We start from the raw sequence: 18,074 nt of genomic DNA, 5'->3' as shown, positions 1-18,074 counted from the left end.
TGACTTAATTCCCGCCGCATCATATTTGAAATATGGAGTCTTCATCGATTATTTAATTTTATTTAAGTCTGATCCCATCTAGGTTGTCTACTACTAGGCGTCAAATCTACTAACTGTATTTGAAACGACTGCGCTCGTTTCACATTTTTAATACTAAATTAAATTTTTGAGTAAGATTTTTTAACAGTGTATTCAAAATGTTATTTTTTCTGAACAGTTGATTGAATTTCCTATAACATTGTTGTACATTATATTTCAATTAGACATCTGGACTTCGAGCTATGATTTTTTTTTGCAAAAAATGTTGATGATTATGGACACGCCTTTAAAAAATCAGTCGGAATTAAAATTGATCATCTAACAATAGAAATTGTGGTTTGAGGTAGCTGTAGTCTCACGCACAAAGTTTTGGAAAATCCGAGAGGTTCGCGTCAAAATCGGCTGTTTTTCGCCTGATTTGGAAATTCTCTATATCGAACGGCATGTAGACTAAATAATCAAATTTTAATCATCTTTGCATGTATGAAATGGTGAATAAAATCTAAATTATAACTTCCAGAAGGATCAGAATTAGAATAAACATAGAACACCTACGACGAATTTCATGCCAACTCGTCTTAGGAGTTTGCAGCACCATCTCAGATAGTAGTGGAACGTTGTGGGTGTTAAGATATGGGTCATTTGAGCAACTTTGCATACTTGAAATATTCGAAATAAAATTAGACTACTTTTTGGAAAAAGACATTTTTTTGGAATTTTTCGAAAAAAATTTCATTGAAATAAAATATTTTGAAAATTAAAATACATTTTTTCTTGAAAACATATGCTTTTAAAATTCTGAAAATAAAGAGATATAAATAGCACTAAAAATTTCCAACAAGTTTTCCATACATCGGTCGATGGGCACATTTTCATGGAAAAAGTATTTTGAACAACAACTTTTTCATTTTTTTTTCTTTAAAAATTTACTATTAATGTTTAATTCATAACATTTTCATGTATAAATTATCGCGATTCACAAGCTCTGCTAATTTTTCTTTATTTAGAAACATGTCAAGAACTTGTCAAACGTGAGAATTTACACACAAAAATGTTACGAGCAAAACATAATTTCATACAAAAATGACTTATATTCCAAAAACTATAAAAGACAGAAAGTTGATGTCTTCGACAAAAGTTTATATTTTAACAAGGTCTAAAACTTTGTCCAATACACTATATCGCTATCTTGACTTTAAAAATTAGTTGTTGTTCGAAAAACCTTTTCCCTATAAAAATGCCCATCTTCTGATGTATGGACGACTTTTTGGGTAAGAGCTATTCATATATATATATATTTTTGGTAATTTTAATAATATACGTTTTTGAGAGAAATGAATTTTAATTTTTAAAATAAATTTTTTGAAATTTTTTTCCAAAAAAAATTGGTATTTTTTGTGAAAACTTGAACAATTTCCTACATTTCATCCTATGACAAGAATTTTGTAGGTATAATAGTTTTTAAATTATAATTTTTTGTAAAAAATTAAGAAAAAAATTGGCCTTTTTCCAAAAAGTAGTCTAATTATTTTTCGAATATTTCTAGTATGCAAAGTTGCTTAAATGACCCCCTGTCTTTACACCTACAACGTTTCACTGCCATCTGAGATGGTGCTGCCAACGGCCAGTCGAGTCTGCATGAAATTCGTCCTACATCAATGTTCAAATTCGCCAAAAAAGCTATGTTCTTGGAGGAGCAATATTGAGTGATGTTGACAATTACCAATCGATTATCGTCGTGGACTGGCCACTTTTGAAAATGAAAGTTCACTAAAGAATGTTTTTTTGAATTCAATCAAATTTGGGTCGAACAAAAACTCATGCAAATCGAATATTTTTCTCGTTGCATAAATCGAATTATTTTCTTTTTGAAGTTCAATTAGCATGAAATACAGAAAGCTCCCGGTTGACGGACCGTATCTGAGATTTCGGGTCTTTCGTTTGACTTCTTAGATTCTGTAAAGTCACCTCGTCCACTTTGTTCGTAAAGTTTGCCTTAAACTGCCTCTCGTTTCCAACAGTTTTTTTTTACGTAGAGCTACGTCTTTTGAGAAGGGTACCAAATCAGACAACAAGTCACGTTTTTATTAAATAAAGTTAACTTTAATAACTATTTTAACAGCGAACGAAATCTATTCCCATTACAATTCCCTATTCCCTAAACGGTTTAAATTATTGAAAACTGGATGCATTCCCATTTTCCTATACATTTGTTCTTCCAATTTGTATGTTCACCTTCCCGTACCGTCAATAACGAGCAAATAATACATTTGTTTCAATTTATTTGGTATAAATAAGCCATCCGCGGTTTGAACCACACCACTTTTCGTTTGGTGGTCATCGGAGCAACATCATTGCCGGCGAGCGTCGTGCGGAAGTGGATTGTCTTGCAGGTGAAGGAGAAGAGAGTCAAGGTCAAACCTGGTGAAGGAGAAATATAGAGTAGCGTTTCGCTAGAGACGGATGAACTGTAGAGTTTAAAGCCTTCAAAAAGACAAAGATAGCATGGAATGAAACCACAGATGCGAGCGATCTAGCAAGCACAACACATCAAGCAGACGTGATTCATGCCCAATGCTGATTTCACAAACATATACACATACAGCTCGATACAAGACTAGGATGAATGCGAGATGGAGAATAGTAGGTAGGAAGACGATTTAGGTGGTTTAGGTGGAGTTAAACTTTGATTGTATTAGTAGCTATTTGACAGATAGGAATTCACAGAGCAATCTCGACGTTTCGTGCAATTTCAACCCTTTCGCGTACAACGTCGGACTACACTCGTGGCGATTCGACTTTGCCAGAACGTACAACATCAAACCTCGCTCGTGGTGTATCGATTTGAAATGGATACATAGCTTCACTGCTGTTATCAACATGGGGCAATTGAATTTGATGTTATTTTTTGGAATACTAGGAATAAACAATAAGTTTTTGTGTGTTTTTCCGAAAGATTATGCATAAAAACATCATCTTATGAAGAAGGGAGTGATCTCCAAACCTTCGCAGAATATAAATCTTTTTTTATTCCGTTTGTTTATTTATTAGGCTCATTAGCATTTTAGCTGTAACAGAGCCGGGTTTTAGTCGTGTACATGTACATATGTTTATGGTTCTATAAATTGTAAATTATACAGTACTAGTAGCCATTTAGGCGTTAGGTTTTCTGTTCCATTACATTATGGTAAATTACACAGTAGTAACCATTTAGGCGTAAGGGTATTCTTTCTGTTCTTCCATTTTTCAGCAGACCGGACAGTTGACAGTTGGAAGTTAATATTGATCATTGTTGGGATATTAATAGAACAGCAGCCCGATGTTTCTTGCAAAGCAGAGCAGTTGTATGGATGAATCGATCTTTATTCGACCGTGGATCGACCTCCATCGCTGATGATTGTTGTGTGAACGCAGTTATTCTGTAGCAACATAAAAATGGTCAATTGAGGACCCTGAGTTTGAACTCACCATCGATCGCTTAGCAAGCGAACACGTAACCAAGTGGCTACGAAGACCCCCTATAAATCTCATTGTTATTAGGCATTCGCTAACAAGGTGTACAATTGTTCTGTTAAACTATTTTCTTTTCATTTGTATGAGAATTAGTTCGTTCTTCCAAACTAGAGATGGATGTATTAGCCCTGGAAGTGCTGGAAGTGTGACATGAAATTTTATGTACTTCCGGTGAATTTATTATGGATCTACCAAAAATACATGGTGGGACAGTTATGATTGGAACATCAGCAAGAGACAATTGAGCTTGATGTTGTTTTTTAAATCTGGTAACAAACAATAACTTTTTTTGTGTTTTTTTCCGGATGATTAGGTATAAAAACATCGTTTTAATACATTTGGTATCCAAAAAAATTTTTTTTTTAAATCGCGATTCCCGTTACTCCCCCCATGGGTGATTTTTCGGTTTTCAAAAAAATAAAATTTTAACGTCTGCGACACTAGTAAATGAAGTTCGATTGAGCCAATATTTTTCATTGGGTATTTTAACGTGTAAATCTACATTTCGCACGATGTTCCATATGGAAAATCAAGATGACTATTTTCATTGGCACCTTAAACCACACGTTTTACCCTTATTCCGAAAAACAGTCCTAGAAAGTCGATTGATAAAAAAAATCGAGATGACAGCAGATCTCAACGTTTTCATGCATTTTTAAGACATCTGGCATCGACATATTTTTTCGTAAACACCATTTTCAATTGAATTGAATTTTGAAATTATTACATTCGCACCCAGATTCATATTTGATTTTTGGTTTTTGTTTCCCTTTTCCACTTTTGATCAGTATTTATTGTCATAGGGTGGTTTAGATATTATAGAATGACATGTATAAGGGGTTCTCATTGACAAAAATTTAAAATTCATAATGTATATCTCTACAATACTAACTATACAACTATACAAATCAACCACATGTCCATCCTACCCCCACTGTCCGTCTTACCCGCACCTCTCCTACTTGGGTCGACATAAAGATTTATTTGGTCAACGTCTCGATATCGTCATCATCAGTGGCGGCACGAGCATTCCGGATAACCCAATACTAATACGCGCTACCATTATACTGACGTCGTTTTGTCTACATGAAGCATTTTGTATTTGCAAACAGCTGATTTTGTTAAAAAAAACACACACTATTTTTTTTTTTTTTAATTTAATTCGTTTATTTTTACAGGCTCAGTTACATAGGTTTAAAGGAGCCGAACTCCTTACTGTATTGTTACTAGTATATATATATATACATTTTTCCTTAATTCTAATGTTAATAATATAGGAAACCGATATCAAACACACACTAGAAATCAACTGATTTGTTATGTTTTCTTGGTACACTTTTTAACCCTCGAAACTAGACAATAAAAACATCAAATTTGGAACTGTGGTTTGTGATTCATTGTGATTAATTCCATCAACATTAAATCGCAGATCTGCAGAGCTTCCGAGTTCCAACAATACTTGTTTATGTGCTGCAGGAGAAATGGACATCATAGAATGTGTCCTAGAATTTGTTAAATCTGCGATAGTAATCCTACGCTAGTTCAATCATTGAAAGAATCCAGGAACATAGCAAACCTGTCATAGATAGACATATAGATAAACGTGATGAGTATCTTTAAATCGGAGCATAAACCGAGTTATGAAAGGAAAAAAAGGGAAACAGAACATATAAAAATGTTCTTACATGTTCTTTTTCCCTCTTATGAAATCGTAAACAGCTTGCTAGCTCAGATCCTAATCTGTGCTTTCCTAGGATCCTTTGAGGATCATAATTTCTTTATGGTTATTGTTATCGCACTCCGCAGCCAAAAGGAGACGGAGACCCTATTGTATTTCGTTTACCTTCCGTTATTTTTATTTTGCTCTGTTTGGGTTTGGATTGTTTATTCCGGGAATTTCGTTTTCTGTTTTGTTTGCTCTATCTCCCCATCCCTTCTGCTTATCGAGTTTGTTCCTTACGCGGTATAATTCCCTAAATTGGATAAACACCGTTTTAATATTCCAGCTGTAATTGATAAAATCAACTTCAGCACTTCATTATTCTTTCGCGGTTTAGTGAATGCGTTTGGCCTAAATGGAAATAAGAGCTGTGGGTTCATTGTTTGTTCGAGATTGAATGGTAGACCTGCATATTCAGGGCATATCGGTTGTTTCCTTTTATGGGATGCAGATTCAATACTAACTATAAATTCATATTTAGAATAGTGTTCAATTATGATAAATGATATAAACATGTATATTATTTCGTTCATAGTTGAATATTATCAGCTTCGCTTAAACAAATGCATGACACTCGAAAACGCCCAATATGTTTCCTCTGGAACAAAAATCAATACGCGATCTCATTGACGGTGAAAAGCTAATGGAAGATTGGATTCTTAAATTCACATTTGACACATTAATTCATAACTCGATTCATTCAATCGCTCTTGATAATGTTCAAGCAATTAATTTCATATTCAAGGGCTTTTCGCAACTACTCTTACCTCAACTTTATTTCCTTTATTCTATTTTTTTCTTGCTTAGCGAAGAAAATAAAGTTACATTTACGATGTGCACCCTCTTTTGCTATGCATGGGTGAGAATCACAACAGACGGCGAACATGGGATGTTGAGGGAAGTTAGGGTGACTCTTTGAATCCGACTTTTTTTTTTCATCAAATCGCACCAAAGCAGGGAACACCTGAAGCAAATCAATACCGCCAGAGTTCATGCTTCAAAGTGAAAAATTCATGATGCACCACGGAAGCCGAGGGTGTTTGTTAAGAACATTCTTATCCAGGGATTTTCGCTTTCATTAGATTTCAAGCGAACGCAACGCCCTACCATTTCTGCCTTCCTACCATACTTCCACAGAGTTTATCAAGAGAGGGAGTATAAAAGCGGAGCGACACTCAAGTGTCATTTAATAATCATAAAATTCGCAGTAAAACCCGGCAATTTTATCGGGACTTTGGGAATGAGTTTCGCCCGTCGATTACCGAAATGAACTGCTGCCGAATGTTTTGGGAATCAGTGTAATTATTCTATTAGCTCATAATGACCGTATTATTCCTGCAGAAAATTCTAAAGAACTATTGAGTGTCTTCATTATTGATTATGTTTTATTGGTTTTAACTCTTGCATTATAAAAATGGACAATTTTTGGATGGCGATAAAAAAATTACAAAAGGTCAAAGAGTCAAAATTCCCCATAAAACATAGCTTTATTGAACATATTAAAAACAATTTTCGACGGCTTTCCGGCAGTTGGCCGTTTCGGGTTTACCCAAAAATTCTCGATGCGACATAGCTGGGGGAAGTTCGGAGGGTTGGCGCACTTCGGGACAACATCTATCTTCAAGCGGTTCATCTCCTCCAGCGACTTCTAATAGGTTCACGATTAGGCTCTCCTTTTCACTCTTATAAAACACATTCCATGTATACTTTAAAGATTCAACTTCATTTTATAATGTGGAGTAATATTGAGTAATTCCAAATGAAATCGACAAATGACAAAACAAGAGTATTTTTGATTCGAATAAAAGTGTGTATTCCGTTTGGATTAGAGGAAATATGAGTTTTCCACAGCAATTGGAAATTTTTTGACTCAAGCGTAACTTTCGAAAAGGGCGTATCGATTTTAGTAAGAGAAATCTTTGAAAATTTACATCTCAAAAACTATGAGTCGTACCGAAATAGTGTCTTAGAAAGAGATATAGAGTATTGATGGTTGAATATGAAAAAAAGTACACTGTGAAAAACATTTTTATTTACAAAATAATATTTTTTTAAAAATTTTTCATGCAAAATAGAAGTCATGCAGAAAATTTAAAAAATTGGCCCAAGATGGTAAAACTATTTTTGACGAACTTTGTGGAACATCGAATTTTTAGGAATTTTGGAAACTTCGAATTTTTGTATGTTAACAATCATTTTTAGCCACAAATTATGAATCCTGATGTGATTTAAAACAAAAAAGGTTATTATCAATCTCCTAAATGTAGCCATTCTCAAAATATTTGAAAAAAAAATTCTAATTTATTGTCTTTTTTATAGTAAATACAGGGAAACTTCGATATAACGTACCCTCGTTATAACGTACCCTCGATATAACGTCACTCGATATAACGTACATTTTACCTCGATATAACGTACACATTTCCAAAGTGTGAAGGATAAATTTATTCAATATTTTTTTTCTGATAGAACAATGAATTATCTGTATTGTGATGCTAAAACAAGTTTTGTACCTTCAATCAATTCCGAAATACAGATGATTTTGTGATTCCGAATTCTGAATGAATAAACCTTTTATCAACAGTATGAAGAGAAACATCATGAGAAAGGCTGACTTCGTCTTCTGATTGAAGTTATTCATTAACTTTATTAAAACAGCAACACAATAATGTATTATAGACTACGTTTGTGAGTACTTTATTATGCTTCGATATAACGTACAATTCGATACAACGTACAATTTTGAAAGTGAAATGTACGTTATATCGAAGTTTACCTGTAATCCCTTTTAATATGTTTGTCGTGTTATACCGTCATGTTCATGAAATTTTATGGATTTGCTTATAATTTCCAACAACTTCTCCAAATACATCATCATGGTTCATTTTTTGACTCAAGCGTAACTTTTGAATAGGGCGTATCGATTTTAGTAAGAGAAATCTTTGATAATTTATATCTCAAAAAAAAAAATGAGTCGTACCGAAATAGTGTGTTAGAAAGAGTTATAAAGTATTGTTGGCTTAATTTGAAGAAAATATACACTTATTTACAAAATAAAATTTTAATTTGCGATATCAAAAAATATGTATTTTTTATATTTTTTCCCAATTTTTTCATATAAAATAGAAGTCATGTAGAAAATTTTAAAAATAAGCAAAAGATGGTAAAACTATTTTTGACGATATTTGTGGAACATCGAATTTTTAGGAATTTTTATAAGCGAATTCATAAAATCTCATGAAAATGTTGGTATAACAATGTTGGTATGTTGGTATAATATCGAAGTTTACCTGTAATCCCTTTTAATATGTTTGTCGTGTTATACCGTCATGTTCATGAAATTTTATGGATTTGCTTATAATTTCCAACAACTTCTCCAAATACATCATCATGGTTCATTTTTTGACTCAAGCGTAACTTTTGAATAGGGCGTATCGATTTTAGTAAGAGAAATCTTTGATAATTTATATCTCAAAAAAAAAATGAGTCGTATCGAAATAGTGTGTTAGAAAGAGTTATAAAGTATTGTTGGCTTAATTTGAAGAAAATATACACTTATTTACAAAATAAAATTTTAATTTGCGATATCAAAAAATATGTATTTTTTATATTTTTTCCCAATTTTTTCATATAAAATAGAAGTCATGTAGAAAATTTTAAAAATAAGCAAAAGATGGTAAAACTATTTTTGACGATATTTGTGGAACATCGAATTTTTAGGAATTTTTATAAGCGAATTCATAAAATCTCATGAAAATGTTGGTATAACACGACAAACATATTCAAAGGGCCTATTTACTATCAAAAAGACAATAAATTACAAGTTTTTTTTTAAATATCTCGATAATGGCTACATTTAGAAGGAGATTGATAATAACCTTTTTTGTTTTAAATAACATCAGGATTCATAATGTGTGGTTAAAAATGACTGCTAACACACAAAATTCAAGGTTTAAGAAATTCCTAAAAAATCGATGTTCCACAAATTTTGTCAAAAATAGTTTTACCATCTTGGGCCAATTTTTTAAATTTTCTACATGACTTCTATTTAATATGAAAAAATTGAAAAAAAAATAAAAAATACATATTTTTTGATATCGCAAATTAAAATTTTATTTTGTAAATAAAAAAAAAGAGTACTAATTTTTCTTCTCAGTGTATATTTTTTTAAAATTAAGCCAACAATACTCTAGAACTCTTTCAACACACTATTTTGGTACGACTCATAGTTTTTGAGATATAAATTATCAAACATATCTCTTACTCAAATCGATACGCCCTTTTCAAAAGTTACGCTTGAGTCAAAAAATGAACCATAAAGATGTATTTGGAAAAATTGTTGGAAATAATAAGCAAATTCATAAAATTTCATGAAAATGATGGTATAACACTAGAAACATATTAAAAGGGATTATTTACTATAAAAAAGACAATAAATTAGAAATATTTTTGAAGTATTTCGAGAATGGCTACATTTAGAAGGAGATTGATAATAACCTTTTTTGTTTTAAATCACATCAGGATTCATAATTTGTGGCTAAAAATGATTGTTAACATACAAAAATTCGAAGTTTCGAAAATTCCTAAAAATTCGATGTTCTACAAAGTTCGTCAAAAATAGTTTTACCATCTTGGGCCTATTTTTTAAATTTTCTGCATGACTTATATTTTGTATGAAAAAATTAAAAAAAAATTTAAAAAATATGTATTTTGGATATTGCAAATTGAATTTTTATTTTGTAAATAAAGAAAAGAGTACTATTTTTTTTCTCAGTGTACATTTTTTTCATATTCAACCATCAATACTCTATAACTCTTCCTAAGACACTATTTCAGAACGACTCATAGTTTTTGAGGTATAAATTATCAAAGATTTCTCTTACTAAACTCGATACGCCCTTTTCAAAAGTTACGCTTGAGTCAAAAAATTCCCAATTGCTGTGAAAAACTCATATTTCCTCCAACCCAAACGGAATACACACTCTCATTGGAATCGAAAATACAAGTTTTTAAAATCTGCATTTTTAGGACGATTTCATTTGGAATAGCTGTATTCTCATGCATTTACGCAACAGCACCATTGGGTATGTGGATAGATTAGTCATTTAAAACAGCTTTGCATTCCTGCCGGCCTTGGTTCGATTCCTGCTTGGCATCTGTTTTTTGGGTACAATTCCAAGCCGTTCAGTCTGAGAGAAATAGAGGTCAGCTTTTACTTGTTCATTCCACCCTTCAGCACACGAAAAAGCATTTTTTCTGCCGAAGATGATAATTTTTTCCTGCCAACGCTAGTTAGGGCGTATGAGAGGTAGAAAGTTGACGTGTTTGATGCGTTCATATTTTAATTTTATCTTTCAAACTTTGTTGAATACACTATCGCAATCTAGACTTCAAACAAAAATATTTCTCATTATTTCATTCTTTGACTATTGACTATCGACATTCTTTGACTAAAATTTTTTAGACCTTATAGTTTTTAACACTAAACCTACCACGAGGGTTCAAATGACCAATATTAAACTTTTAGTCAAAATTTTCTTGCCAATTATACTGTCACAACATCATTTTCCTACACTACTTTTCCTAAAACATACATCGAATGTATTTTTCAGTGTTTACTCCTCTCTCGTTATTTTTTTAACTGAGAAATATATGTAATCGGCCCTAACTACCGCAACGGGTCATTTGATCCTTGCAAACATTCATATGATATCAGAAAGATTTGTATGTGTGGTTGTTATACAAAACCATTGCATTACACATTTTTTGCTATTGCTTTATATATTTTGTTGTATTTGTGAATGATTAGTTAATTATCAGAATTAATTGTATTGCTGAGTATCCAAGCGAGCTAATAGTAACCATTCCAAGATACAATGCTATTTTGCGTGTCAAAAGTTGTAATTTCAAAGTTTTGCTAATAATTGTTATCCCAAAATGTCGAAATTTACAGGAGAAATATGGTATGCCACGTTTCTCAATAAAACTATATAAATCGAGTCATTGTTCACTAACTATTTAAAAAAAATAGGTCCTTTTCAAAAAATCGTCTAGAGATTTCAAGTATGCAAAGTTACTTAAATGGCCAATGTGTCTATACTCACAAAATTTCACTGCAATCCGAGATGGTGCTGCCAATGCACAATGGTCCATTGAACGGATTTAGGTGGAAAATTTCATCTAGAGCTCGAAAGTTATTCTCTAGGCAGAAACTGCCTTTGACGAAGTTGTAAATTTTGGTAAAATCATAAATCTAACTTTCTTATCTTCATAGATAGAGGTAAACATAGTTCGGCAATGTTGTAGCTCTAGTTATTTCAATCGACTATATAGAAACACGTTTTTCTTTAAATCATTCAATACTATCGATTTAGCGATTTTAAATTACGTTAGGGTCACAGTGAAAACAACTATTTGTTTACTCTGTGTTGCTTTTATTCCAACTCGACATAAAAACATTTTATTCTAATGCAAAAAAAGTAGAGAGGTCTGAGCCTTGGGTCATTGACGCAAACTTGTCGTAGGACTTTGTGGAAATTTGCTCTTGAATTGAGTTCTTGTAACTGTTCAGAAATCCGTAAATTTAACTCATTCAATACCCCGAATGGTGGCCCTAGAGAAAACGTTTGTTATATGAACTGAACTGAATTGAACTTCAAATGGATTGTAATTGTTGTAGTGGTAAAAATAATCCGGAACCATTAATTATGAATACTTTTTTTCAATAGTAAACTAATGAGGAAAAAATCAGATATATGTTCGAATATTAACAACGAACTCGAACGACATTCTCTATTGATCTCGATGTTTATAAATGTACCTTATTTATGAAACCGTCGCTCCATAAATAATCGATCGATCGGTTTTTTTTCCTTCGTCCATTAAATTTAGCCGAATACAATAAAACACAATCATCTTGCAGTACAACATTGATACAGATTACATATCTTATGACCTATGGGTGAATTTGTGGAAGTGTAGCTAACTAAATAAAACCATTAATGCTTATCGAGACATCTCGAGCAGGTTTGTGTGTGTGTACAGTTCGAAACTCTCAACGGATCGCCTGTTCAGTTCATTGACATTTCCACTTTACCAGCGTACTCAATATCATAGCCTATATGCATTGAGCAAGATATGATTGAACAACAACCCTTCTAATAAAATCTCTATCAACGTTCAAACCTTTAAACCAGGCTCTCGTCGAAACTTTGCGGATAATAGAGTGACGCCATCTCCCAAATCAACTCCTCTCCTTTGATTCTGATAAATGCTTGCTTGCTATAATGTAGAATAATGCTTGATACCCATCGACTCACCTTGTCCGTCACGAAAAAAAACATGTAATGATAAATGATGAAACCACCCATAGACATAAGCAAAAGAGTTCACTTTGATGAACGGTTCAGCCGCTAATCGTTCATCTAAGTCAAGGACTCTCAAACTATTTTGGGCAAGTGACCCCTTTTCCAGAATGAAGTGATACCATCGACCCCCAAAAACTTTGGGGTTGGTCAGTGAGTAAAATTAATATCATTTTCTCATTAATAAATAGACAGTAAATTCAGAAAATATCAAGTGTAATTAATAATTATTAATGCAAATTTCATATTTCAATATTTTCCACTAAAATATTAGTCATTCTTATAACGAGTTGGTTCACGTAACACAACTTATACAGTATCTTGTCGAATTGTGTTTAAATAAAATGTTTCTCACCAGACAATGGTGTAAGCAAAAATTTCAATCGTATTTACAATGTTTCATATTTTCTGTTGGGACTCAATCTAGTTTTCATCGAATATCATGTTTTAATTTCCATTTTAGAGTGGTCCGCAAAATATTTTTTCCAATTTTTTTTTTAATTGAAAACTTGTGAATTACTGGAGACCAACCTTTTTCTAATTCTTTATTTTTTAGACGTTCAACCTACTTGGCTGGTTCGTCTCAGCGGAGATAAACAAATAAATAGATTAATATATGAATAAATAAATAAACTAATTAATTAATATATTGATAAATAAGTAAGTAAAAATATTTTCTTCCCTCCTACTAAATAAATAAATACTTCTTTGGAAACACTAACCTGGGGGTCTGCGATTAGATGCTTTATTTAAATATTTACAAAAGTTGGACTCATACGTCAGCTTTTCCTACGACACTTAATCACAGACTCCCAATATAGGGGAACTTCGATATAACGTACATTTCACATTCAAAATTGTACGTTGTATCGAATTGTACGCTATATCGAAACATAATAAAGAACTCAGAAAGAAAGCTTACATTACTTTTTTGTGTTGCTGTTTGGGTAAAATAAGAAAATAATGATGAAACAGTTCAACTAGATGTCATGATGTTTCCCTTCATACTGTTGATTGACGCTTGATTCATTTAGGATCCAGAATCATGAAACCACTTGTATCTCGGAATTGGTTAAAGGTATAAAACACGTTTTTATATAAAAATATTGATAATGTATTTTTTTATCTAAAAAGAATATTCTACAAATTATTCCTTTACAGTTTTGATGAATTTTCATACTTTTCTTCGGATACCGTCCATCGAAGTTTCAATTCTCTGTTGGTCAACCTCAACGGCAATTCCACAATGAATTGGGGGCAATTGGGAGGATTGAGGTCTTTTTCAATGTAATCGATCCCATTGTCACGGGGTGGCACTGAAGCACCTCTCGACTACAATGACAGCATACCAAATCTAGTCAAAACTTCACCAGACGTTTCTGCAGGTACTCTCGCCAATACATTTTCGAGTCCATTGTCTTGTTTATGACGAAAAACTTGGTCACACCTTGGCTTTCAGTTCCACCGACCTTATGTGTCCCCTAAGACGCGTTCTCTGATCCATCAGAACAACGCTTACACGTTCACGAAAACGTTTCAGTACATCATACACTGTCTATTTGCCACCTTCAGCGATTTCGTGATTTGAGTACCAGACTGCCGGATTTGTAATGTTGGAGTCCAAAATTAAATTTGAATCCTGCACAACTCTTTCAAAACAAAACGGATCAGCGTGATATTTTCACCGTCGAAAGATACAGGTTTTCCAAACTATCTTCATTTATACGACTGGCCATTTGAACTTTATTGTTGTGCTCAGGCGTGAAAAAATCGAAAAACTAAAATTCCAGTGTTTCATAACTTTAGAACAAGATGGAAAAATTCTCACTCTTTTACAAAACTAACATCAATTTCACATGAAATGCAATACGTTTCCAATTCGTAGGTCATCTTTAGTTCTCCATCAATTCAAATAACCCATTCGGCTTCGACCAAGCTGTGTCATGTTGTAGTGTGTATCTCGTTCTACAAAGAGGGTGCTGCCCGTTTAAGCTCTTCAAATCACTCATACTGCACTCAAGCATCTACTTTTCGTACGATCACTCCTAATAAGATCTTGACAGGGATCTTGATTTGACGAACAAGCTCACCAGTCCAGAATCTGAAGCCCCTATTCATTAAACCTTGCCATGACCTTCCGAATTTTATGAATTGATGTCAAATGCATTGCGTTTCTTGTACGACTTGTATTACAGGTCCTTCGTCATGATGGTGTGAGACTCCCTCACCACACGGATAGTGGTATAGATGAAAGTCCGCTTTAGTAGTTAGTTTCGAATTCTTATCGTGCAACGTAATATGTCCAATGTGCAAACGCGGGCAGTCAAAACGTCCAATGTAACATTTTTCGCTCCTTGGCTTCAACTTAAAACTCAAATCACGGAACAACAGCCACGATTGGTATTGGAGAGCTATTCTTGATCGCTAGTGGTGAGAGGAGCGACAAAGATCGATAACTTTTAGGACAATTCGCGGAATAATGTTCGGGTCTTCAACTCGTTTTTCTCGAGTTGACGAAAATGTTACATTGGACCTTTTCAAAAGTTATGCGAGAATTCAACTGTTTACAAAATGAAGATATGTTATCATATCTGGCATCCTTGTGCTGGGTTGTTTACATGTGGAATGGAGTGGAATGAAACATCAAAAAAACGCGCGATCTGAAACGATCAGTATGTCATAGCAAGCGATGAGCTCAAATTCGTCGCTCCGCATCGCATCGCAGCGCACCGCACCGCGTTTACTATGTCCTCGGCCTTAGACAGTGACCAGGTACGCTATAAGCGTAGTAGTAGTAAATAGCGAGCAAAATTGCCTGAATTTGTATGGTTTTTTTTTAATTTTTCGTAATTTTATGTAAAATGGATGTATATTTCGCGCTCAACTTTTCAATAAGACCTATCTGTTCTGATCGATTCTCTTCATCGACCTTCTCTACCGTTAATAACTCAGCGGTAAAAGCGTTTTCTCATCTGTTCGACGACCAGGAGTGTAGAGGGAACTCTCGTTTATAAAACCATAAGGCTAAACTGGCGCAAAATCTGTTTGCAAGGTCGTGATTACCCAAAGAAAAAGTCTATGAAGAGAATCTATCAAAACTGATAGATCAAAACTGACAACTTTTGTTTCTACTAATTACCGTTATCTATTGTTCATAAAAGCACCATTTCGATACAGGAAAGGTTCACTAGACATTAGAATTCGTCTAAAAAGTGAGAATGATGCATTTTCGAATAAAGTAGAAGATTAGTAAAGTCCCTTGATGTGGTGGCTGAGAGCAGACAAACGACCGGGTTAAATAACAACACAAAAGAAAATTAATTACCTGAACGTCACCATAAGGAACCAATGCATCATTGAGCTTCCAATCATATTCGTACAGTCCACAACTCCTTAGCGTTCCAATTTACTCGCTTTTTCACACCTAACAACATGCAATCCTTATGTATTAATTTATTCATTTTCGTCAAACAAATGTAGATAAGTATGTAGTTATATATTCATGTTACAATGATTTCTTAAGTTACATATTATTCCTACGGTACATGTTTCTTTTTAGCTGTTTTTTATTCATTGTTGTGTCAATTAATTCGCAGTGCTGATTGTATATACGCATCATGCGATTGATATGAGCGTTGTTTGCATAATTTGTTCTAGGTGTTTTTGTTAGAAACAAACTGCGTGTTCTTAGTTGACGCCCAGATACATATTTTCTAGTAATTTTTTATTTTTCTAGTAATTCAGCTGATTGTACCCGTTGCGAAATTAGATCATTATCAAAAGAGAGTATTGTAAATTTACGGCGTTCCTTTAGTGATTGGATGTTTATAAGCATGCAGCGTGTTTCATATGAAGGAAGTGGAAATGATGTCCAGTTCAACTTACGGAGTGCAAATAGGAGAAACTGCTGGACTGACCAATGCGTTCTTCATGTACGACCATATACGGGTTCCAAACGATGTGACTGTATTCCAGAATGGGTCTTACATATGTGATATACAAAGCTTGATTGTGTATGGGTCCTAGAGTTATGTGAGTTACTATTTGCCTTATTGATTACAGAGTTGTAATGTTCTATGAATGTGAGTTTACAGTCCAGGATGACGCCTAAATTTCTAGCTATGTCACATTTCTCTACATTTTTATTTCCAAGATGTATTACAATATTTGGTACATGATTTTTTCTGCTAAATGCAATGGAGTTGCATTCTTTTACATTCAGTTTTAGTAGATTTTTATTACACCAAGTATAGAACACATGTACAGGTCGGACTCGATTATATACAGTTTGGAAAAAATATTTTTTTTATATTTCAAATATGGCTTATTTCAAGAAGAAATGTAACCTTTCAACGTTAAGGTGAAGTTTAAGTGGCTATTACATATTATATTATTATTTTTTTCATATGAGAAAAGTGTTTTCTGACTTTAAGGGAATGAATCAAAAATCAAATTCCTCTTTTATTTTCAAAACACAAATTAAAAAACAGGAAGTGGGTTATATCTATGGTATAACCGCAAGGGTGACGTAGGACTATCGTTGATTTAGAGATCATTTGTTTGAAGTTGAATCTGAATGAATATTTGGGAGACTTCGAAAACGAGAGCGTTACGTTGGAGGCACAAGGTTTTATGCATCCAATATAGGATACGAAAAACCTTGTTCTGAAGAATAATCTTCAGAAGCTAACCTGCTAACTGTACTTGATTGACAAATCACAAACCCAAATGTATTATATGGATATTTTATGGATACAAAACATTAAAATAAACTCTTTCACATGAATGTAATTTTAAATTCCCAGAGGAACTGGCAGATTATTTTCAGTAACGATTAGATATTTCCACATTTTCCTCGATACTGAAAGCCCACCAGTGGTTAATACTAACTCGATAACCACCTGTTAATAGTACTTGATTGAAAAATATTTGGTCACAGTGTTACTTGAATAGAAAACATTCAAATAAACTCTTTCACATGAATGTATTTTTAAATTCCCAGAGGAACTGGCAGATTATTTCCCAGCAATGATTAGATTTTTCCGGAACTTTCTCGATGCTGAATGGCATCCAAACGGAAAGAATTCTGCGCGTGTATGTGTCGATCCTTCGCCGTCCACCTCCTTCAGCACGTTAGGCAACGATGTTGTCTTGTCGATGTCCTCACGAAAAATGAATGTGTCTCACCACCAGAATATCGCTTAAGTATGCTTTTTGTGTGTGATTGAATCGATAGAAGGTGTGGTTTACGATGGCAATTTGGAAGGCAAACTAGAGGGGAATGAACTCTCTGAGCTCTCAGTGGAGGCGATCTGGCGTAGTGGTAACATCCATGCCTCTCACGCTAAAGGTCACGAGTTCAATTCTCACTCCCGACATTCTTCCAAAAATGGAAGTAAAAAGTGACGAACCAGCCAAATGAGTTGAAAATCACTATA

Source organism: Toxorhynchites rutilus, chromosome 2 (genome assembly GCF_029784135.1).
Source record: "Toxorhynchites rutilus septentrionalis strain SRP chromosome 2, ASM2978413v1, whole genome shotgun sequence".
Lineage (NCBI taxonomy): Eukaryota > Metazoa > Arthropoda > Insecta > Diptera > Culicidae > Toxorhynchites > Toxorhynchites rutilus.
This window is presented reverse-complemented; position numbering follows the sequence as displayed.